Below are 25,523 nucleotides of genomic sequence, written 5' to 3' on the forward strand. Positions count from 1 at the left end.
GATGAATAGACAAAGAAGATGTGGTCTATATATGCAATGGAATATTACTCAGCCATAAAAAGGAATGAAATCTTACCATTTGCAACAACATGGATGAACCTCAAGAGTATTATGCTTAGTGAAATAAGTCAAACAGAGAAAGACAAATACTGTACGATTTTACTTATATGTAGAATCTAAAAGGCAAAACAAATGAACAAAGAAAAGAAAACATTAGCAGACACAGATACAGAGGACCAAAGTGGTGATTGCCCACGGGTTGTGGGGGACAGGAAAAATAGGCGAAGGAAATTAAAGGGTACACACTTCCAGTTACAAAACAAATAACTCACAGGGATGTAATGTACAGCATAATAATAATCTTGTATGGTGACAAAAGATAACCAGACACTGTGATCATTTCTTCATGTAAAAAAATTTCAAACCACTCTATTGTACACGTGAAGCTAATGTAATAATGTAGATCAATTATAATTCAATAAAAAAGAACAATGTAAAAAAATAATAAAAAAGGAAAAAAAAGAAGAATCCAGCCCTAGGAAAGCATGGAGCAATGGAGGTTGAGCCTCACATTCGAAATAGACACTTTCCCCTTCTTCCTCCTCCAGCTCCGTACACCCTCCAATATATGCTCAGAGGGGCTAGTGCCAAGCCAGCACTGAGGATGAGGTGAGTTAAACCAACCGCTAGAGGAAGTGTGACCCAATGTGTACCTCCACACTTGTGAATGGCAGTGTACCACCAATGTAAGCATTATCACAATTAAACCATCCTGTTTAAAAGGTGAAGAAACAGCTTTGAAGGTGAAACAACTTGCTCAAATTTATCCAGCTAAACAGGAGAGTTACATCTCTCTGTCTTTCCACTGCATGGTTCACCTCAAGAATGAATTATAAATGACCAGCATCAACACATTTCCCAAGAATGTATTTTGAATGACAGAAGGCTTTGAATATCTGAACAAGGATTTGACACTCAGACAAGGGAAGCAGATAGAGTGAAGATACACTTCAAAGCGGTTTTCCATGGGTAGAGAAACCCGAGACTTCATCAATCAAATAAACAGGTTCTCAGGGTCTTGGTCGAGTACTGGAGCTCCAAGGACGATGACACCCAGAGGGTTATGAGATCATCACTGCAGTCAAAACGAACACAAAGAGCAGGCCCAGGGCTGCAACGTGGGCTTCATAAAGCTGCTGTCATGAGAAGTCAAAAAGAAACAGGCATGAACCAAAGAGACAAAGCATGCCCACTCCCTCATTCAGAATAACTGGCCATCTCTATTAAATTAACCGCTAGATTCATCATGCTACATTGGCCGTTTCAAGTACAGATACTAGTATTTGGTCTATTTCATTCAACTCTTCAAGATTAATCAATAAAAAGATGTATACGGTGCCTGTGTGTCTAGCAAAAATAAAAAAAAGAGAGAGAGAGAGAAAGAAGAAATGACCTCAGTGGATACAAACAGTGCTTAGATTTCTTAGTGCGCCTAGGAGACCCTGAGTAAACCAGGCAGGTTCAAGTGTGTGATGGATTTCTGCTGTCCAATTTAATATTTAATATTTTAATATTTAATCCAAAAGTGATGTGCTCCATTTTAAGTTACAGATTATTAAAAAGTAAAGCTATTAAAAGTACTAAATGTTTTAGTTCAGGAAGATAGCACAGCCTTCCCTAAGTGACAGGTGAATCTGGGTGTCTTGCATTCGTTGTTTTTGAAAACATGGATTTATTTCTTAACTATTTATTATTCATGTAACAATAATGCTCTCCAGTATTTATATAGCATCTTGTCTTCCAAGGAGTACTCCAAGAGAATAACATCATCTGTCTTTATGAACTTCATTGTCAGACTAACTTCTGCCTTCTTACAGATGAGAAAACAGAGGCTCAGAGGGATTAAAAGAGTTTTCCCAAGTCACAGAGTAAATCTATTAGATTTACTCACAGGGAAGCTGTCCAAACCAGTGTTGGCCAGCTGTAATAATCAAGTCTCCACTACGCATTTCCAGAGCAATGTCTTTCCCACAATTTGTTTGCCACTTACTCATAAACGTTTTGGTCCTGAAGAAGACTCTTGAGGGTCCCTTAGACAACAAGGAGATCAAACCAGTCAATCGTAAAGGAAATCAACCCTGATTATCCATTGGAAGGACTGTTGCTGAAGCTAAAGTTCCAATGCTTTGGCCACCTGATGCGAAAGCTGACTCATTGGAAAAGACTTTGATGCTGGGCAAGATTGAATGCAAAAGGAGAAGGGGGCGGCGGAGGGTGAGATGGTTAGATAGCATCACCAACTCAATGAATATGAATTTGAGCAAACTCCAGGAATTAGTGGAGGACAGAAGAGCCTGGCATGCTGCAATCCATGGGGTTGCAAAGAGTTGGACAAGACTTAGTGACTAACAACTTCAACAGCATAAACCTTTACCTATAGAGGGATGTATGTGGGATAGAGACACTTATACGATGTTACAGATTACTCATTCATTCATTGGAGAAATATTTATTAAGTTCCTACTCTGTGCCAAGTGCTATCTAAGCCTTAAAGCTGTGTATTAGTTTCCTCTGGCTGCTGTAAAAAATTACCACAAACTTAGGAGCTTAAAGCTTACAGTTTGGGAGGTCAGAAGTCCTAAAGTCAAGGTGTCAGAAGGGCTGTGCTTCTTCTGCTGGATTTAGGGGAGAATCCATTGCCTTCCCTTTTCCAGCTTCTAGAGCTTTACCGTCTGCCTCATGGAACATTCCAACCTTGGCTTTCATCATCATGTCTCAGCTTACTGACTCTCCTCTTTTCCTCTCACAAGGACTCTGTGACTGTACTGGACCCACCTGGATAATCCAGGAGTCTCCATATTTCAACAGTTTCAAAGTCTATTTTTCCATATGAAATAACACACTCACGGGTTGCTGTGATTAGGACACAGACCTCTCTGGGGAGGTGGGACGATATTCAGCCCACCAAGGACTGCAACAACATTTAAGATTTCTTCCAGCCCTTGCAGCAATCTTTATTTGGTGGAAAAGAGGCACATAAATGAATGATGGCAAAGTATGATTGTAAATAACAAGAGACGATGAGTGAGAGGGTGGGCTAATGGGTGTGAAGAAGACTGCTAGAGAAGATGATGACCAAAGCTAGTCTCAAAGGACTGATGGGAAATAATCCAGCCAAAGGGTAAGGTAGAATGTTGGAAGTCAGGAGGCCCAGGGACCGAGAATGCTCTGGGCCAAAGGCACAGTACAAGCAGAGTGCTGTTTCTGCTTCATTGACTTTGATGCTGGCTCCTGCTGGTCTGCTTTGTTTCAGAGGTACCTTGAGTGATTGAAAAATATATTGACTGTATAGCATAATAATGAACGGTGGAGGACTGGCGTCAAGATGCTTCTTAAAGGCTTAGCTTGTCTGATCTTTAGTTTTCTCATCAGTCAAATGGGAGTACTATTATTTGTACTTACAGAGTTGCCCCCAATATAAAAATGAGATCATGAGTATAAAGTTCTTGGCATAGTTCCTGGCACATAGTAGGTATTCAGTAAAAGTTAGATTGTTTTCAATTTGCCTCACTTTGGACCTCTTCTGCTTCACGATGCATGTGTTGACCTGTCCCAGAAAACCCCTAGAGGGAGAGCAGGTAACTCTTTCCCTGGAGACCCTCATTCCCAGGGATGAGGTCACATGTCACTTTCCAAAGATTATGAGGCCTTTTCCAGGATGTTATAGAGGGAACTAAACACAGTTCAGAGAAAGCAAGACTGCAGCTGGCATACCCAGACTTCTGAGTACTAGAAATTTCAAATTGTTGGAGTTTCACTTTTTTCACCTTTTGAAATAGCCAGGTATGGTTATTCTTGGGGAAAAAATAAGTAGCTGTGAGTTCTGTTCACTGAAGGAGTCCTAATTTCCGTACTTTTCCCCACAATGTTGACAGTATCGTATAGACGAAGACAAGTTGTGGAAACAGGGCCAGGTCAGCCGCTAATGACCACTTACGTGATAGAACCTCAATTTAACCGCTGATAAAATGCTTTGAACCAGATGATCTGTAAGACTCCTTCTAGATTTAAAATGATGCTATTCTGTGGTGAATTTGGAGCGTAAATAGGTACCAACTACAGAAAGGCAGGGGGCTTCTCCAGTAGCTCAGTGGTAAAGAACCCCCTGCCAATGGAGGAGACATAAGGGACGCAAGTTTGATCCCCATGTCGGGAAGATCCCCTGGAGGAGGGCATGGCAACCCATTCCGGTATTCTTGCCTGAAGAATCCCGCAGACAGAGGAGCCTGGCAGGCTACGGTCCATAGCGTCTCACAGAGTCAGACCTGACTGAGGCGAAAGCATGGTTTGGAGCTGGACAAATGTGTGCTTGAATCTGTGCTCTGAGATTTACTCACAGGATCGCTTCATTTCCCTGAGTCTCAGCTCCTGCAAATGGGGGGTGAAAGTGCCTACCTAAAGGGCTAACAGGAAGCCAAGAAATCATGTGTAATGGAGAATCTGGCACAAAATTGATTTTCAGTGAGTACTGACTGAGGTGTGTCTCACCAACATTTCACCCTCAAATCCAGCGGCCAGTCCTGTTCTCAGAGGTCTTCTTTTTTAAGCATAATGCTACTGTTATCAATGGGCTTCCCTGGTGGCTCAGAGGTTAAAGCATCTGCCTGGAATGCGGAAGACCTGGGTTCAATCCCTGGGTTGGGAAGATCCCCTGGAGAAGGAAATGGCAACCCACTCCAGTACGCTTGCCTGGAGAATCCCACGGAGGGAGGAGCCTGGTAGGCTACATTCCATGGGGTCACAAAGAGTCGGACACGACTGAGCGACTTCACTTCACTGTTATCAAAGCATCACGTGTTCGTGTGCGCGTGGCTAGTTGCTCAGTCGTGTCTGACTCTTTGCGACCCCATGGACAGTAGCCTGCCAGGCTCCTCTGTCCATAGGATTTCCCAGGCAAGCATACTAGAGTGGGTGGTCATTTCCTCCTCCAGGGGATCTTCCTGACCCAGAAATTGAACCCACGTCTTCTATATCTCCTGCATTGGCAGGCAGATTCTTTATCATGTGTATATAGTTTAAAAAGTAAGAGTACTAAAAAGTTTAAGTGAAAAATAGCTGTCTCCTTCTTCCTCCTCCCCATCACTAATTACTGCTCCTCCAAGGAAATAGCTTTTCATTTTTATCCATTCCTGGTAGTTTCCCTCCATGTTTCTAAAAAACAAGCTTATACAGTATTTTCTTAATCTGTTAATTTTAACATCCTGTTAATGGTATTGAAAGGTCTTTCTCTCTCTCCCCTTCCCAACACACACATACTCTCACTCCTACCAATTCAGCGATGCCACATTTTGGGGTTAAATCCATAATCAGCAGGTGCATCAGTGTGATGCTTCAGCCAAGTAGGGCCACTAATTCAATTTCTTCCTCGTACAGGTGCAAAAGTGAAAGTGTTAGCCTCTCAGTTGTGTCCAGCTCCTTGCAACCCCATGGGCTGTAGGCTGCCAGGCTCCTCTGTCCATGGGATTCTCCAGGCAAGAATACTGGAGTGGGCAGCCATTTCCTTCTGTAGTTTTTTTCTTTTTTTTTTTTTTATTTTTATTTTTACTTTATTTTACTTTACAATACTGTATTGGTTTTGCCATACATTGATATGAATCCACCACAGGTGTACATGCGATCCCAACCATGAACCCCTCCCCCCTCACCTCCCTCCCCAGAACATCCCTCTGGGTCATCCCCGTGCACCAGCCCCAAGCATGCTGTATCCTACGTCGGACATAGACTGGTGATTCGATTCTTACATGATAGTATACATTTTTTTCAAAGTTATTGCCCTTTTCCCTCTTTGACTCATTTCTATGCACCCAATATGAATTCTTTTCAAAAATACTCACCAGAACTCCAAAAAGTTTGACGTGATAAATTAGTAAGATATCCATCCTTTACCTAGGAGGTACCCCTCCAGGACATCTGTGCCATCTTCTCCAATATGGACTGAGTGCTCTCCAGATCTGTTACACAACTCTCACCCTGCATCACCTGCATCCTTCCCATCCTCCACCACCCCTGGGACTTGTCTCTCATCTCTGCTCTACTGAATCCCATTTTTATGCTTCCACATTTTTCCTTTTCTTGGTTTTCTTTCCTTTTTCAGAAAGTCACATTCTCCAAAAGCTTTCTCAGGTAAATGTCTGAGTCCTTGCATGTCTGAACATAGTCTTTCTTGTATCCTCACTCCTGAGTAATAGTTTGAGTAGGTAACAAATTCTAGGTTGTAATTCTGAGAGTGTAGATCTATTGTCTTCCAGCTTCTAGCATTTCTGTTCAGAAGTCCAATGTCACTTCCTTATTCTTAATCCTTTTCACGTGACCTGTTATGATGCCCTTGGAGTTTTCAGGATTATCTTTGCATCCTCAGCATTCTGTGATTTTAAAAATGATGTGTTTTGTAATGAGTTTTAAAATTTATTTTACTGAGCACTCAGTAAATCTCTATAGCCCAGAGCTTCGTATCTTTCACTTCTGGGTGATTTTATAGCATCCAGTCTCTGATAATCCCCTCCCTGCCATTTTCTCTTCCCTCTGCCTGCAATTTCTGGTGGTTGGATACAGAGCTCCTCAACTGGTCCTTTAGTTTTCTAAAATCTGCTCTAGTTGGCATCTTTTTGACTTTTGTTTCTACTATCTTAGAAATTTTCTGACCTTTCTCTTGTAATCATGCTTTTGAAAGTCTGTCTTAGTTTTCGTGTTTTTAATTTCTAAGAGTTGTCACTTGTTCTCTTGCAGTCCATTTTTTATAGCATTCCCTCTTATTGCATTTATGATATACTTTCCCTAATTTCTGTGAGGATCTTATCATCTATTTGAAGTCTTCCGCTTTCTGTATTGCCTTTGCTTCTGCCAAGTTGTATTTTACTGTGTGTGTGTTCCTTTTTCTCCCATGTTGAAGACTTCTCTAAAGTTGCTGACTTTATTATGCATTAATATTTGAATGGTGCATGCGTGCACACACACACACACACACACACATACGCACACACTCACAGACTGATTGGAAGTTTTGTGACTGGGGCTCATTAATTGAAATTCATGAAAGAATTTAACCCTCTTGGACCAAGCCATTCTACTGAGATAATTTTAAATTTAGCATTTTTTCCTGGCCTTTCTTGTTTCTTTCTGGAAAATTCTTTGATCTTCTGCTATCTGCAGGTATAATCCTGGCTGGCAGCATTCCAGGAGCCCAGAGAAAGAGGGCTGGGCAGCATCTCCATTCAGTATACTGAAAAAAGTGGCAGTGTTAGTTGCTCAGTCATGTCTGACTCTTCACACCAGGCTCCCCTGTCGATGGAATTCTCCAGGCAAGAATACTGGAATGGGTTCCATCCCCTTCTCCAGGCGATCTTCCCAACCCAGGGGTCGAACCCAGTCTCCTGCATTGCAGACAGAGTCTTCACTGTCTGAGCCACCAGGGAAGTTTCTCACTCTGCTAGACATTTCTGAATAAAGACCCATCCTGATTCAATTTTTCCGAATCTGTACTGCTTTCCCTGCCTGGCTCCGCAGGATGGAGTTGGGAATCTGGGAGTCTCTCAACTCTCCGCATACTCTTTGCTCATGCTTTCTGAGGTAGCTAGCGCCTCCAATGTCTGACAATTTCTGAGGTTCTCTGACCCAAATCACCACGATGTGTTTTTATATCCTCCCTTGACAAGTCCTTAGATTTTACTTTTCTTCATTCTGTTACTCCAGCCCAGACTCATCGATCCACATTCCAGCGCTCAAAACGTGGTCAATGTATCACATCCGTTATTGTCGTCCCTCTCATCCGAGCTTTTCATCCATTTTATACCGTTTTATTCCTTCAGTGTCATTTAAGTGGGAGCCTCTGGGGAGGAATGGAAATAAATGGATGTGCTCAATCTGCGATGTTTAACTGGAGTCTACTGAGGGTTTTCTTTCAGCGAAAGATTCTGTGTGTGGGTGAAACAAGAAAAGGGACCGAGAATGTGCTTCCCTGATAGTCTCTCTCGTTTTCTAAATTATAATGGCCTCGTTTTCTAGAGTAACAGAGATTATCTAGAGTCACTCTGCCCTTTGTAAGATCTGGATGAAATGACCTTGAACGCCACCTTCTCATCCTGTCCCTCCTAAGATTCCAAACACTCCCAAAGCTTAGACTTTTGCTAGGCACTTATTCTCTATTTGGATGGACTGAAAGTGTTTTGCGTTGTTGTTTTTTTTTTAAATCTCTCCTAGCATTACTTCAAATCTAGGACACAAGACTTTTGGGGTAATTTCAGTCTACCATCTACCTTCCTCCCATGTACAAAGGAAACATCTTTCTGAAAAGCATCTACATGCCGTGTACCTTTACTGAAGATTGAAGAGTAATATCTCCTCTCTAGAACGACATCTGATACCAGATGCGAAGAGTTTCATTTCCTTTACCCTGCTATGCCATGATCTATGTTGAAGTTTATTTCTAAAATAAACATAAAAATTCAAAGTGCATGGAACTTTTATGTATCCTGATAGAAAAGATGAAGAAATCATGGTTTTTCAATCCAGGAAGAAGATGGTCTGCTATCATCAGCCAAGAATCCCCATAAGTAATATTCAACAACACATCCTATGTCTGCTTTTGGTTTCTATATCCCAAGAAATAAATGAGACATTTAGAACAAGGCCAAGAGGTGGCAAAGGACATCGGTGTACATTATTTCATTTAATCTTAACAATCCTGTGAGTTATCATTTTACAGATGACACAGCAGAGACTAAATGACTTTCTGAAGCCATATAGCTAGAAATTGGCAGAGCCAGGAACTATAAGAATAACTTCAACTGACCACTCTCCTTTCTACCCATGGAATTTATATAGAGAGATTCATGGGCAAAGAAAAAGTGAGAGAGATACTGACATATGTGTATACATGTATAGGGATTTATGTATATATTATATGCATGTATACTTATTCAGTTGGTGCAAAAGTAATTGCAGTTTTGCGCTATTGAAATTTGCTGTTTAATATTAGAATACATTCCTAAATAAATGTGGCTATGTTATATGTCATTTTAGTGCACATCTCTTGCTTTACCTTTTTTCCTAAACACATTACTTGCTGTTTATTTTATATTTATTTTAGACTAGAAATGATGTTAGAAAAAAAGCAAATTCAAGCAATTTTTTATTCGAGTTCAAAATGGGTCGTAAAGCAGCAGAAACAACTCACAACATCAACAATGCACTTGGCACAGGAACTGCTAATGAACGTACAGTGTAGTCATGGTTCAAGAAGATTTGGAAAGGAGAGGAGAGCTTTGACAGTGAGGCTGGCCATTGGAAGTTGACAACGACAACTGAGAGCCATCACTGAAGCTTGATCCTCTTCAACTACACGAGAAATTGCCGAAGAAGTCAACAGCAGCCGTTCTACAGTCATTTGGCACTTGAAGCAAATTGGAAAAGTGAAAAAGTGACAAGTGGGTGACTCATGAGCTGACCGTAAATAAAAAAAAAAAAAAAAAAACACATCGTTTTGAAGTGTCTTCGTCTCTTGTTCCAGACAACAACAGTGAACCATTTCTTGATCAGATTGTGACATGCAATGAAAAGTAGGTTTTATACAACAACTGGCAATGACCAGCTCAGTGGTTGGACTGAGAAGAACCTCCAAAGCACTTCCCAAAGTGAAATTTGTACTAATGAAAGGTCATCATCACTGTTTGGTGGTCTACTGCCTGTTTGATCCACTACAGCTTTCTGAATCCCAGTGAAACCATTACATTTGAGATGCTTGCTCAGCAAATCAAAGAAATGCACTGAAAACTGCAAAGCCTACACCTGATATTGATCAACAGAAAGGGCCTAATTCATCTGCATGACAACGCCCAACGCATGCTTGCAACTGCTTCTAAAGTTGAACGAATTGGGCTACGTAGGAAGTTTTGCCTCAACCGCCCATACTCACCTGACCTCTCACCAACCGACTATCGCTTCTTCAACCATCCCAACAAGATTTTGCAGGGAAAATGCTTCCACAACCAGCAGGAGACAGAAAACGCTTTCCAAGCGTTTCCCAAATCCCGAAGCATGAATTTTTACATTACAGGAATAAACAAACTTATTTCTTGTGGGCAAAAAAGTATTGACTGTAATGTTTCCTATTTTGATTAATAAAGATGTATTTTGGCCTAGTTATAATGATGTAAAATTCATGGTCCAAAACTGCAATTACTTTTGTAACAACCTAATATAATTTTTCACTCTCATGATTCAAACAGATATTATTATCCCTCTTTCTAAGATTTAGAAACTAAGACTAAGAAAGAGGGGACAGATAAGGGAAACTGGATTAACAGATACAAACTACTATGTATCAAATAGATAAGCAAGGATATACTATACAGTACAGGGAATAATAACCATTAACTTAAATAACCTATGATGGAGTATAATTTGCGAAAACATTGAATCACTATGCTGTATACATGAAAATAATATTTTAAATTAACTTTACTTCATTTTTTAAAAAAGAAAGAAACTCAGACTCAGATAGGTTGAGTAACATGTCCAAAGTAACACAGCAGTGTCTGAATCGAGACTGAAATCCAGACTCTGAAATCTGTGTTAATTCCATTTCTACCTGCTGCCATTGTTAACTAGTCTCCAAAGACAGCTCCTCCCACCAATCCATCTTCACCCTGATCATAGCTGTCACTCCTCACATGAAAAGGGGAAGTGTGTCTCCCCAGTTCTTGAATCTTGGCTGACTTTGTAACTTTGACCATGAGAATGTGGCCGAAGTGACGCTCTGGGGTTCCAAACTCAAGCCTTAAGATAACTGGCAGCCTCTGTTTCCCGCTTCATGGAACCTTGGAAAACCAAGTAAAGTAAGTGAAACACTCACTCCCAGCTGTGCCCCCAACTGAAGGTCGGCAGCCACTGCCAGCTGCACCAGCTGAACCCGTGGTTCCAGCCCAGTCAAGCCTCAGATGATTTCCATCTCAGTCTGCACTACGTGCTGCAGAAGAGCCACCCAACCAAACTCAACCAACCCGCCGAATCACAAGACAGACTACAACGGTTATTGTTTTAAGCCACTAAGCTTTCAGGTATTGTGTTATGAAGCAAGAGATTACAAAACACTGCCTCTCTTAGAAGAGATAAGTCCAGGTCTGTGACTTCAAAGCCAGTTCTCTCTTTATTAGAGTTAGCACAGTGACATAAGCTTTTTCCAAGAAGGATAGAAATGACATGAATTCATTGGTACCTAGAGTGACAGCATCTGAAAACAAGATACTCAAGGAAAATTTAGAAATGGCAAATATATATATATATATATATATATAGTTTTGATAAGAGTATATAGAAACAGGAATGTTATTCATCTACTATTTGTGGGAGTATAAAATGCTAAAACATTCCTGAGGGCAATTTGGTGATATCTTATGATGCTCATGCCCCTTGACTCAGAGATATTACTTCCAGGCATTTATCCTTAGGAACCATAAAATATATATGCAAAGATTTTTTTCTACGAGAATGTTCAGTATAGCACACCTATAGAAACAAAACAAAGAGAGGGGAAGAGAGGGAGAAAGAGAGATTTAAATATCCACCAATAGGGCACTTGGGTAAATAAAATAAGATATATTCACATAATGGAGAATTATTGCATTGTGACTAAAAGTAATGCAGTGAAAATCTTTTCCATGGCAGGGAAATGCATTCCACGTTAAGAAACATAAAGTCATATATGAAACAATGTAAACGCCACTAGTTTTTGTAAGCAACGCCAACAGGAACGAACACCAATATAGGAGCTCCTCTATGCCAAGCCCTATATTTTCAAGGATATATCATCAAAATAAATAATGACTTTATCTCAACAGTATGATTATTTCTTCATACATTTTAATGGGGCTTTCCAGATGGTGCTAGTGGTAAAGAATCTGCCTGCCAATGCAGGAGATGCCAGAGACACAGGTTTGATCCCTGGGTCGGGAAGATTCCTGGAGAAGGAAATAGCAACCCACTCCAGTATTCTTTCCTGGAAAATCCCATGGGCAGTGGGGCCTGGTGAACTACAGTCCATGGGCTCACAAAGAGTCAGACGTGACTGAGCATGCACTCACACAGGACAGGATACCTTTTAAAATTTACTAAAGCTATTTATTTTTAATAAACATATACAAATATAAATACCAACCAAGAATTACAAGCATAAATATAATTTTTAAATAGATTGGTAACTTTTGGATTTCTGAGATGATTAATGGAACAGTACTACCATTGTGAGAATGTCACAGACACAGCCAACACATTCCCATGACGCACTTTTAGCAGTGGTATCTTGAGTCAAAATCCTGGGCTTAAAGCCCCTCCTGGTCTTGCACATCTTTTTAGCACAAACTCTTAGGCCAATTCTGGCCTATCTCCTGGCTAGTTTCCAATTTTGTTTCTGTCATACACATTAGGCAAGGGATTCCAGCGTGTTCTCTACAAGGGGTGGATTGAGTGAAGGTTCAGCTTTATTCCATCCCGGACGTTATAAGCTCTCTGGGGATTCAGAACACATTGCTTCCATATGGTCTAAAAGCTTGGGAAGCAGGGGTCTCTCTGCAACCTAAACTGACCCTCCTGCAATTAGAAATGAGGTTTCCAGCAGGAGCGCTATCTCCGTGTGAACAGCAGACAATAGCCTTTGGCTCTGTCTAACAAGATCAGCAAGCTAGGCTCTTCAAATTGGCTAAATTTATATTGCTCACTAGACCCTGTGAATAAATAACAAGGTAATTCTTTTGTTGGCTGGAAAATAATCTATACAAATTCTATCTTAATAATAGTCTCTCAACAGGCCACATAAGTGCTGGCAGGCAGGAGCCAGATCAGAGATGCGAACAGGATCTCTGAGTTTGGAGTGTCTGTAATGAAACACTACACCTGCTGCCTCTCAAAGTGGAATTGATTGGATAAAAATTTAGTACACAAGAGTCATCCTGTGCTTGTTTCCCAGCCTTTCAGCATCTGGAGATTAAGGGCCTATTTCCCTAGAGCCTGGAAGATGCTTTGAATTTCTAGTGAGATAAGCATTGGCCTGGAACATACAAGATGCTCTGACAACCTAGGGGGGTGGGTTGGGGTGGGAGGTGGAAGGGAGGTTCAAGAAGGAGGGGACATAGGTATACCTATGGCTAATCCATGTGAAGTATGGCAGAAACGAATGCAACATTGTAAAGTAATTATCCTCCAATTTAAAATAAATTTAAAAATAAAATTTAAAAAAACTTAAAAAAAATTAAAAAATGAACAAACTGGGTGGAACGGTAACCACTGGCCACTCTTTATTAATATTCACTTGGTGTGACACTGCCTAGAAGGAATTTATTCACTCACATATCTAAACATTTCAGGGGCTAGGCCAACTACAGGCAGGGCTTGATTGGGACTTAAAATGTTGTCACAAGATCTAATCCTTCTCTCTTTAAATTGCAACTTAATTCACTTCATGGTAGCTTATGGTTTTTTTTGGTTTTTTTTTGTTTTTTTTTTTGACAAGTTCTTCCATTGTGGTCAAAAACAACTGTAATGTTTTTAGAAGTCTCAGTCTACCAGTTGCAAATTCCTTTAGGAAAGAGTGAGAATCTCTTTCCCTGGAGGACCAGCAAAAAACACATTATGCTTCATTGGCTCTGTTTAGGCCACATACCCATCCCTGAAGTAGCCACTCTGCAGTTCAAATGAGTATATCTAAGTAGGAACCAACTGGACCTTGTTTGTGTCTTTTCCCCTGAAGTTATGAAACATGGGAGGGGGATAACATCCCCATCCAAAAACATAAATTGAAATGAGTGAAGAGTCATTTTAAGTACACTAGTTCTGGGTGTACTTAAAAAGAGGAGAGTTCCTGGGCATATACCTGGAGAAAAACATGATCCAAAAGGATACAGGCACCCCAATGTTCATTGCAGCACTGTTTCCAACAGCCAAGACATGGAAGCCACCTAAATGCCCATTGACAGAGGGGTAGATAAAAAAAGATGTGGTACATGTATACAATAAAATATTACTCAGTCATTAAAAATGAATGAAGTAATACTATTTCCAACATGGATGGACCTAGAGATCGTCATACTACGTGAAATCAGAGAAAGAGAAATATTGTATAGCACTTATATGCACAAGCTGAAAAGTATTTACAAAACAGAAACAGACTCACAGACTAAGGGAAAGAACTTGTGGTCACCAGGATGGAGGGTTAGAGGAAGGCACACTTAGGGAGTTTGGGACTGACATGTACACTCTGCTATATTTAAAATGGATAACCAACAAGGACCTACTCCATACCACAGGGAACTCTGCTCAGTATCTCGTAACATCCTAAATGGGAAAAGAACTTGAAAAAGAATAGATACATGAATCCTTTTGCTGTACATTTGAAATTATCACAACATTGTTAAACAACTATAATATAAAATTAAAAGTTTAGAAAAAAAAAAAAGAGGTTTGTGCCTGGATTGGGTGGCAAAGACCTCAAATCCAACACAAATACTAAAGAAAACGTTCATTGCTCCCTTGTTGCTTCCCTACAGTGTCATGAGCTGTCCCTACTGTGTCTTGAAGCACAATCCATGAGGTAGAAGTCACCTCTCACCTCATCTTGCACCCCTACCCTTCGTGGTAGGATCCACCCGAGCCTCATACCACTGTTCCTTGCCCTTCCTCTATTCTGAGGCATGCCCTGATGAAGGTGAGAGTTTTCCTCTATATCATAGCAACGTGTGCTGTGCTGTGCTAAGTTACTCAGTCATGTCCAACTTTGGGACCCTACGGATTGTAGCCAGTCCCGCCTCCTCTGTCCATGGGATTCTCCAGGCAAGAACACTGGAGTGGGGAAGGTTCCTCCAGGGAATCTTTCTGACTCAGGGATTGAACTTCAGTCTCCTATGTCTTCTACACTGACAAGCAGGTTCTTTACCACACGGGAAGTCCATACCATAGTAATAGCTATCATTTATTATTCATTTAGTATATGCCATGAATGGTGCAAAATCCTCTATGCAAAGATGTCATTGAATCTTCATAAAAAGTCTAGGAGGTCACATAGATTACTTATAAAGAAAATGAGGTTCAGGATAAAGCTTGGGCAGGATCACAGAGCTACTAAGTGAAAGAAAGGGGAACTAATTGTTATATGATTTATGAGCCACTGCTCTTGACTATACAATGATTCAGTTATCTCCTTTCTCCCCCCATAAAGAACGATGTTCACCTGGCAAGGCTTCTGCTTGCTCCCTTTATTAGATCTGATGGTTTCCCTGCCAATAAGGAGTTTCTTCCCACAGGATATGTGAACTGAAAACTACAGTAAAAGAAATACAAGTGCTCCATAGCAATATGCATAGATGCTCATCATTGCTGAGAATGAGATGCAAATTAAGATTACATTGAAGTAAACATTCAAAGGCTGACAAATATCCAAAAGATGAACAACATATTCTTTTAGTGAGGTTGCAGGGAAACTGTCTTTTATTTATGCTGGTAGTGATGCAGAATGGTACAACGTGTAAGAAGAAGGAATTTTCCATGATTTTAAAAACTATGTATGCATTTATCATTTGACTAGAAATCCCACTTCAAGGACTCCATTCCAAAAGAAGTTGTCAAAAATTTAAATGCACAAATACACAACATTCATTGTTGCATTATTTATAATAGAAAATACCCAAATGTCCATCAACAAGGGACAAGTTGAAGAGGCTATGGTCTATAGTCACACATGGAGTACTATGCAGCTGTGAAAAAGGAATGAGGACTCAATCACTCTCTATTATTTGTGCTTCTGTAGTTGTAAATTAATGCACTAGCTACAATTTACTTGTAACATCAAAGTCAGCATAGGTAGCACTTTTACGGTCACTCTCAGCCATATATTTGCAAAGCTATGAGCTGTCCAATGAGCGTGTTTCCAGCGGAGGTCCTAACAAAGCAATTCTCTGACTTCTTTCAGTTCTCATAGTGTAAATGTTACGTGTGTAAACACAGTATTTATTGCCACCATTTTGCATTTTTGTGCCTTTTGATGGTTATTTCATTGTTTAAAATGGTCCCCAGCATAATTCTGAAGTGCTACTAGAGGTCCTAAGCAAAGGAAAGTTGTGATGTTCTTAACAGAAATGGAGCAGGTGTGAAGAGATATTTACTTACTTATATTAGAAAAGCAATGAGAGAATAAACAACACCTTTTTTTAAAAGTTACCTGATGGACACGGTAAAAACTATGATGTGGAGGGGAGAGGGACGGAAATCAAACCTCTCTGAATGCAATCTGTTCTAAATATTTTGAGTATATAAATATTTTACAAAATTATGTGCTGAAGTCCAACTCCAGCAGCCAGGGATTCAACCTGAAGAGATGAATGGTGTCGGCAAATGAGACAACCTCTCATTTTTCTATGGACTGCCTGTTTATTCCAAGTTTAAGATTCTCTTTTATACTTTTACAAAAGCATCAGGCCAGAGGTTTGACATTTTCTGTTCCCCCTCTCCCAGATTTATTATCTCCATAAATCATTGTTGCTCCTCAAACAGAGTTCCTGCTTCAGTGATTCTCTCGGAATCAGCCTTATTGTCTATCATCTACCTCTTCTAATGTGTCCTATAATTAACTTGTGGATTACATTGTAACTCATGCTACATTCCTCAGTTTACTACTTATCTTCCTAAGCCCTGTTTGCCCCTAACATCCTGAGCTCACTATCTCTTAAAAGGGCTTCTAGCTATAGTGTCTCTAAAAATTCCTAACTTCTATAAGCTATAGTAAAATATGCTAACTTTACAACATTCCTTAAATCTTTAACTTCTGTTTTAATTATTTCTAAGCCCTAAATTCAGTAAACTCCTTTGCCATAAACATTCTCCTCGCAAATAGGCATCAGCTAGCAATCTCTCCCATGGCCTCAAGCTGCGGCCTATGTGCTCATCCTGGAACTCTTTTTCGTAAAACTCCTTGAACAAATGTCAGTGATTAACTTTATGAATTATTTTCAGAGCAATGCTGCAGAAGGCTTTGTGCCTTCTCATGCTCCTCTCAAGAACAATAAGCACCTTAGTATTCCTGTTTCAGTCAACTCAGCGGAGGAGAAGAAAAGACAAGTCAGAATTACAAGGCCTAACTCCTTCATCCCGGGATCCGATCCGTGCCTGCGGAATGAGGAGAGGGGGCTGGGGACCGTGCCTCCATTTTGTCAGTAATGCCTAACGCGGCTCCCAACAATTATGAAATAAAGTTAAATAAAAATTAAAAAAAAAATTCCTATCTAAAATGAAACAACTGAGCTAAACTATGTATCAAGTTGGAGTGATTTAGTGAGGAACTATGTTAAAGCATTTTAAAATACAGTAATTTGCCTCCATGTCTCGACTGGGGTACAGTCTAAGGTTATAAACTACTGCAAAAAAACTAAGATGTTTTCAGAAATTTTATTTTTAGTTGTAATATTGATTTTGCTATTCTGGAACTGTTGTAAGAGTGTTATAGGATAGGCAAATGAGTAATTCTATTGCCATAACTGGGGCTGAGATTTTTGTCATGGAGAAGCAATACCCAAGTACAGAATCAGAAAACCTGGGTATAAAGCCTCTGACCTTAAATGTGAGTTGGTGATATCAATAGGAACACATGATATATTTTCTCTTTTAAATATATTCATTTCCTACCTCTGTCTATATACAAATCATAGAAATAATGACACAGTCCAGACTGTGGTTTCTAAATGCCATTTCCCACTAAAAGGAACTCAAGCTCTTCGGATAAGTGGTCAATTCCTCATGTAGGTTAGACAAGATTAAAAGTGAGCCCAGAACATCTCATTGTACCAGAATACAGGAAAGATGTCAAAGTGATATTTTGTAACATCAAACAATTTTTTAGGTGTGATGTCAGTACTGAAGTTAGGTTTTGAAAAGTCCTTATATTTCAGAGATGCATTCTGAGATATTTCTCAATAAAATAACACAGAATCTTGGCAGAAGACCATAGGATGGCCAACCATGTTGCTGTGGGACTGAAAGGATTCCCAGGACAATAGGCATTGATGGTAAAATTGGGAAAATCCTGCACACACTGAGCTAGTTGGTCACCCTAAGAGTGAGCGCATATAAAAGGGAAACAAGACTGAGCCCATGGTGGTAATCATGGGTACATGGGCTTTGTTTTAGGTTTCTCTTTATGTTTGATTTGTTAGTAGTTTTTCATGGGGAAAAAAAAAAAAGAAAAAACATAGTCCACTAGGGTCAGACCAAAAAGATTCAAGACGGGTCCCCAGATGTTACTCCTACTGGCGAAAAGTGGTTCAATTTTAACTTCAAAAAGAAGAATATGCATGATGAATTAAACATATTAAAAATCAATGAGTTCAAAATGATACTTTAAAAAAGAAAACTCAATAGTCACCTCTGGAGATGAAAGGATATTGACTTATTTTTTTGGAAAACTAACTTAATAAAGGGAAAACATAAAAAACTTAACCTAATATTTCTGTGCAAACTCTACTTTAGGGGTGAACAAAAATCTGATGATGGCATGTTCTTTTAGAAAAATCTCAGCTAACAATGAATGAATGATAGACTTAGAACATCACCACTTTGTACTCCTTAAAGAAATAATGGATCTAGGCAATGACAGGGCTTCCCAGGTGGTGCAGCGGTAAAGAATCCATCCGCCAACGCACGGGACTCAAGAGACACAGGTTCAATCACTGGGTCAGGAAGATCCCCTGAAGTAGGAAGTGGCAACCCCCCAACCAGTATTCTTGCCTGGAAAATCCCATTGATAAAGAAGCCTGGCTACTGTCCATAGTGTCTAAAAGAGTTGGGCATGACTGTGTGACTCTGTACTCACACACAGGCAGTGATATTCATGATGACTAAAATAACTGAGTGGAAAACTAAAGAAAAACTTTACGATGGATGGATCAGGCTGATATCACCTATACCTCCTGGCAAATCTTAACGAGTCCATCAGAACTGATATACTGCTGCTGCTGCTGCTGCTAAGTCACTTCAGTCGTGTCCGACTCTGTGCGACCCCATAGACGGCAGCCCACCGGGCTCCCCCGTCCCTGGGATTCAACAGGCAAGAACACTGGAGTGGGTTGCCATTTCCTTCTCTGTGTGAAAGTGAAAAGTGAAAGTGAAGTCGCTCAGTCGTGTCCAACCCTCTGCAACCCCATGGACTGCAGCCTACCAGGCTCCTCCGTCCATGGGATTTTCCAGGCAGGAGTACTGGAGTGGGGTGCCATTGCCTTCTCCTGAACTGATACACATCTCACTGCAATCATTGGGAAGTACACAACATCATAGGTGGAGAATCATTTCACTTTCTATCTAAAAATAAAACCTGGATCTAACAACCAATTTATAAGAAACACAGAAGATAAGAGAACATGTTACATGATATTGCACCTATGAATTTGCAAAATTCAGAATCTTGAAAACCCTACCACACAAACAAACCAGTAATTCTAAATAGAAAGAAAAATGGAACTTTAAATTGAAAGCACCTCAAGATATATTGACCAAATGTGGTATGTGGACCTTATATAGACTCAAATTCAACTTAGAAAAAAAATCAGTGGTGTTCCTAGAGGAGTGGGTTGTGGAGGGAGATGGGAGGGAGGTTCAAGAGGGAGGGGACATATGTATACCTATGGCTGATTCACGTTGATGTTTGGCAGAAATCAACACCATTCTATAAAGCAATTATCCTTCAATTAAAAAAAATAAATTTTTAAAATAAGTGGTATTACATGTATACCTTGACACACAGAGACACAGGATAATTTAGGAAGTTTTGTCAGTAATGCAGCAAAATCCTAGAAACAAAGACACAGCCCTGACTGTGGTTTCCAAATACCATTTCTCACTAAAAGGAATTCAAGCTCTTCGGATAAGTGGTCAATTCCTCATGTAGGTTCAGTTCAGTTCAGTCGCTCAGTCGTGTCCGACTCTTTGCGACCCCATGAATCGCAGCACGCCAGGCCTCCCTGTCCATCACCAACTACCAGAATTCATTCAGACTCACGCACATCAAGTCAGTGATGCCATCCAGCCATCTCATCCTGGGTCATCCCCTTCTCCTCCTGCCCCCAATCCCTCCCAGCATCAGAGTCTTTTCCAATGAGTCAACTCTTCGCATGAGGTGGACAAAGTACTAGAGTTTCAGCTTTAGCATCATTCCTTCCAAAGAAATCCCAGAACTGATCTCCTTCAGAATGGACTGGTTGGATCTCCTTGCAGTCCAGGGGACTCTCAAGAGTCTTCTCCAACACCACAGTTCAAAAGCATCAATTCTTCAGTGCTCAGCTTTCTTCACAGTCCAGCTCTCACATCCATACATGACCACAGGAAAAACCATAGACAAGATTAAAAGTGAGCCCAGAACATCTCATTGTACCAGAAGAGAGGAAAGATGTCAAAGTGATATTTTGTGATATCAAACAATGTTTTTACGTGTGATGCCAGTACTAAAGTTAGGTTTTGAAAAGTCTTTATATTTTAGAGATGCATCCTGTGATATTTCTCAGTTATATAACACAGTATCTTGGGAAAAGTCCATAGGGTGGCCAACCATGTTGGTTTGCTGGGACTGAAAAGATTCCCAGGACAATGGGCATTGGTGGTAAAATTGGGAGAGTCCTGGACAAACCAGGATAGTTGGTCACCCTAAGAGTGGGTATGTGTGAAAGGGAAACAAGACTGAGCCCATGGTGCTAATCATGGGTAAATGGGCTTTGTTTTAAGTTTCTCTTTACTTCTGATTTGTTAGTAATTTTTCATGGGAAAAAAAAAAACATTATATATATATATATATATATGCCAGCAAATTTGGAAAACTCAGCAGTGGCCACAGGACTGGAAAAGGTCAGTTTTCATTCCAATTCCAAAGAAAGGCAATGCAAAAGAATGCTCAAACTACCACACAATTGCACTCATCTCACATGCTAGGAAAGTAATGCTCAAAATTCTCCAAGCCAGGCTTCAGCAATACGTGAACCATGAACTCCCTGATGTTCAAGCTGGTTTTAGAAAAGGCAGAGGAACCAGAGATCAAATTGCCAACATCTGCTGGATCATGGAAAAAGCAAGAGAGTTCCAGAAAAACATCTATTTCTGCTTGATTGACTATGCCAAAGCCTTTGACTGTGTGAATCACAACAAACTGTGGAAAATTCTGAAAGAGATGGGAATACCAGACCACCTAACCTGCCTCTTGAGAAATCTGTATGCAGGTCAGGAAGCAACAGTTAGAACTGGACATGGAACAACAGACTGGTTCCAAATCGGAAAAGGAGTACATCAAGGCTCTATATTGTCACCCTGCTTATTTAACTTCTATGCAGAGTACATCATGAGAAACGCTGGGCTGGAAGAAACACAAGCTGGAATCAGGATTGCCGGGAGAAATATCAATAACCTCAGATATGCAGATGACACCACCCTTATGGCAGAAAGTGAAGAGGAACTCAAAAGCCTCTTGATGAAAGTGAAAGAGGAGAGTGAAAAAGTTGGCTTAAAGCTCAACATTCAGAAAACGAAGATCATGGCATCCGGTCCCATCACTTCATGGGAAACAGATGGCGAAACAGTGGAGTCAGTGTCAGATGTTACTTTTTTGGGCTCCAAAATCACTGCAGATGGTGACTGCAGCCATGAAATTAAAAGACGCTTACTCCTTGGAAGAAAAGTTATGACCAACCTAGATAGTATATTCAAAAGCAGAGACATTACTTTGCCAACTAAGGTCCGTCTAGTCAAGGCTATGGTTTTTCCTGTGGTCATGTATCGATGTGAGAGTTGGAGTCTGAAAAAGGCTGAGCACCGAAGAATTGATGCTTTTGAAGTGTGGTGTTGGAGAAGACTCTTGAGAGTCCCTTGGACTGCAAGGAGATCCAACTAGTCCATTCTGAAGGAGATCAACCCTGGGATTTCTTTGGAAGGAATGATGCTGAAGCTGAAGCTCCAGTACTTTGGCCACCTCATGCAAAGAGTTGACTCATTGGGAAAGACTCTGACGCTGGGAGGGATTGGGGGCAGGAGGAGAAGGGGGCGACAGAGGATGAGATGGCTGGATGGCATCACGGACTCAATGGACGTGAGTCTGAGTGAACTCCAGGAGATGGTGATGGACAGGGAGGCCTGGCGTGCTGCGATTCATGGGGTCGCGAAGAGTCGGACATGACTAAGCGACTAAACTAAACTAAACTAAACTAAAAGCCTGCTTACCCTGATTTGACCATTCCTTTCCAGAGGAATCACAACAAAGGCTCTTGCCCTCATTTCCCCTCATTATGTCCACCTCCTGCTCAACACTGGTGCTTCCCCATGTGGCCCTTCATGACACCCTGTGGCTCCTGTTTCTAGGGACGTATGAGTGAAAACTTCCTTCATGAGTGTCACTCTCATATCTTTGGGTCTTACCATATAGAACAAAAGCAAACCCCAGTACCCTTAAATCAAACAGAAACCAGCTCTGACCTGCTGCTGCTGCTGAGTCTCTTCAGTTGTGTCCAACTCTGTGCAACCCTATGGACTGCAGCCCACCAGGCTCCTCTGTCCATGGGATTCTCCAGACAAGAATTCTGGAGAGGATGCTGGAATGGATCCATTCCAGAGAGGATTGCCCTCCTCCAGAGGACCTTCCCAACCCAGGGATCAAACTCGCATCTCATGTCTCCTGTATTGGCAGGCAGGTTCTTTACCACTAGTTCCAGCTGGGAAGCCTCAGCACTGACCTAGTTGAGTAGAAAAGGACAATGGAAAGTTCACATGTGTTAAGGATCAAGCTGGCAACCGGATTCAGAAAATAAGCAAAACCCACAGAGGCTTAGCAGCCCAAAGCCCAGGTGACGTCACTCCACAGGAACAGCCTTTCGAGGACGCTGTCTGTCAGTGATACAGCCACCCCTGGAGGCTCAGTACGGTGCCCCCTGAGCTCTCAGTACTTCCACTGGATGCTTGATGCTTCCCTATGAGACCCTCAAGGTTCAAGATCATAAACCTGTACTTCTGACTGACCAAGGCTGCATGATTTAACATCACTCCAATTTCCAGGAGGTGGGGAAGAGGGAGTATCTGGTCTCTTTGGTTTCTACCATTCCAGACAGTAACTCCTACTGGATGCACAAGGGAATATTCTCCTAAAAGTAAGAAGAATGTTTAGGCCCTAAGAAGCAAAGAAGTCAAAAGGCCACAGAGAAGCTAAAAGAGACTTGCTAAGAAGATGAGTAAGCTTCACCTTGTCTTTGCTGAGCTTGTGCTAACTTAGCCAAATATCATGGCATAATAAATAATGGAATTTTCAAAGCCAAGAGAGATTGGTGTTAATTGATTCATGGCCCATGAAGGACTAGTCAGGGGATGTACATCTATTTATCACAAAGCTTCCAAAGACTTTTCAGAGAAGCCCTTTAACTTCATTATAAGATTCAGTTAAAGGATTACAAGTTTGACTGCATAGAAACTGTAGATGAGAATCCAGTATTCTCCCATTTGACTCAAAATTATATTATCAATCCTGAGAACATGAAAGAGGTCATGTAGCATGCATCATGATAAAAGAGCAGCCCATCAGAAGGACTCCGCAGGGATGTCTGCAGTCCAAAGTCATTTGGAAGAGGCTTAGGATTCAGAATTTGAAGAGGTTTGACTCATAATTGATTGTAATTTTGAAAGAAAAACAAGTCAGATTTTAAAGACAAATTTAAGCTATTTTTGACAAGTAAAATAAAATTGTCTACAATTTAATAGTATTTCCCCTTCCACCCCAAACGTTCACCCTTAAGAGTTGTCATTAAGTCAGTGATAAATTTTAGAATCAATAAGATACTGTAGTAACTGTCAAATAAATTTTAGTTTACAGATACGGCCTTGGTGTGGAATCGCCCAGACCCAGCTAGGCTTTCTGCTCCCTTGCCTTTCTAGACCATGCTCTTTCTCCGGACTTGCTCATTTCTATGCAATCCACAGCTTTAGCTGTGTCTGAGCTGAGTGAAGCACATGGACCAGGGGGCATCAAGTCTTTGATTTCTCCCCCATGGGCAATGCAATGAAGCAGTCTTTGATGTGAAGTTAAAACCACTTGAAGAGAAGGGCAGGAAGGTGTTCTCGTGCCTGTGGATTCACTTCTCGGCCTCAGCCCTTGAGCCAGTGGCCAGGACCCCACAGTGCTTGGGAAATGTGTCCTTCCTTCCGGTCAAGCTTATCATGGCTTTGACTGCAGACAAGCACAGAGAGATGGGAACTGGGAACCAGCAGAAGAGGACAGCTGCTCCCTTGTCCCTGACACCTACAACACAGGCAAGGCCAGGAGCCCTGTTATCAAAACACTCAGCTCCTCTCCAAATCTCATTTCTGAAAATGATGAACCCTCCTTTATCTGACTACATTCAAAATCCTGCTTTGCCGTATTACTGGAATCCAATTTTTTGGTCACTTGCTATATTCCAGGAATTATATACATACTACCTAAATGAATCCTCATGAAGGCTGTATCAATACTGACATTATTTCCCCTACTCCTCATTTTACAGATGATGTCATTAAGCTTCAGAAGTGGAGGCAGGATTTGACTCCAACCTCTTTGGCAAATCTCGTTTGAATTAATCAACAGTGAACTGATCAGATTCTCCTCCATCTTTTTATTAATTTAACTTTTATTTCATATCAGAGTATAGTATGTATTTACAATATTGTGTTAGTTTCAGGTATACAGCAAAGTGATTCAGTTACATGTATATTAATATATACACCCATTCTTTTTCAGACTGTTTTTCCATATGGGTTATTACAGAATATTGAGTAGAGTTCCCTGTGCTATTGAGTAGGTCCTTGTTGATTATCTATTTTATATGTAGTCAAACACACTTTTTAAAAATAACAGCTTTATTGAGATATAATTCACATACCATATGATCACTTTTTTAAAGTATATGATTCAATAGTTTCTAGTGTATTCACAGAGTTGTGTAACCATCTCAATACATAATTCCAGAATATTATCATCACCCCCAAAAGAAATTATTTTCCTATTATCAGTCACTTCTCATGGCCTCAACCCCAACCATTGATTTCATTAATCTGTTTTCTATCTCTACCAGTTTTCCTATTCTGGATACTTCATATAAATGGAATCGTACAATATGTGCACCCTTGTTTTTTTATTTGTTATTATTAATTTTTTAATTTTGTATTGTAATACGGCTGATTAACAATGTTGTGATAGTTTCAGGTAGACAGCAAAGGGACTCGGCCATACATATACATGCATCCATTCTCCCCCAAACTCCCTCAACATGTGGCTTTTGTGTCTCACTTTTTTCACACATGCACAATATTTTCAAGATTCATCTATTTTGTAGCACAAATCAGTACTTCACTTGCTTTTATGTCTGAATAATATTCCATTGTATGGATAAACCACATTTTGTTTATTCATCAATCACCAGTAGATGAATATTAGA

The sequence above is a fragment of the Capricornis sumatraensis genome, chromosome 3 (assembly GCF_032405125.1).
Source record: "Capricornis sumatraensis isolate serow.1 chromosome 3, serow.2, whole genome shotgun sequence".
NCBI lineage: Eukaryota > Metazoa > Chordata > Mammalia > Artiodactyla > Bovidae > Capricornis > Capricornis sumatraensis.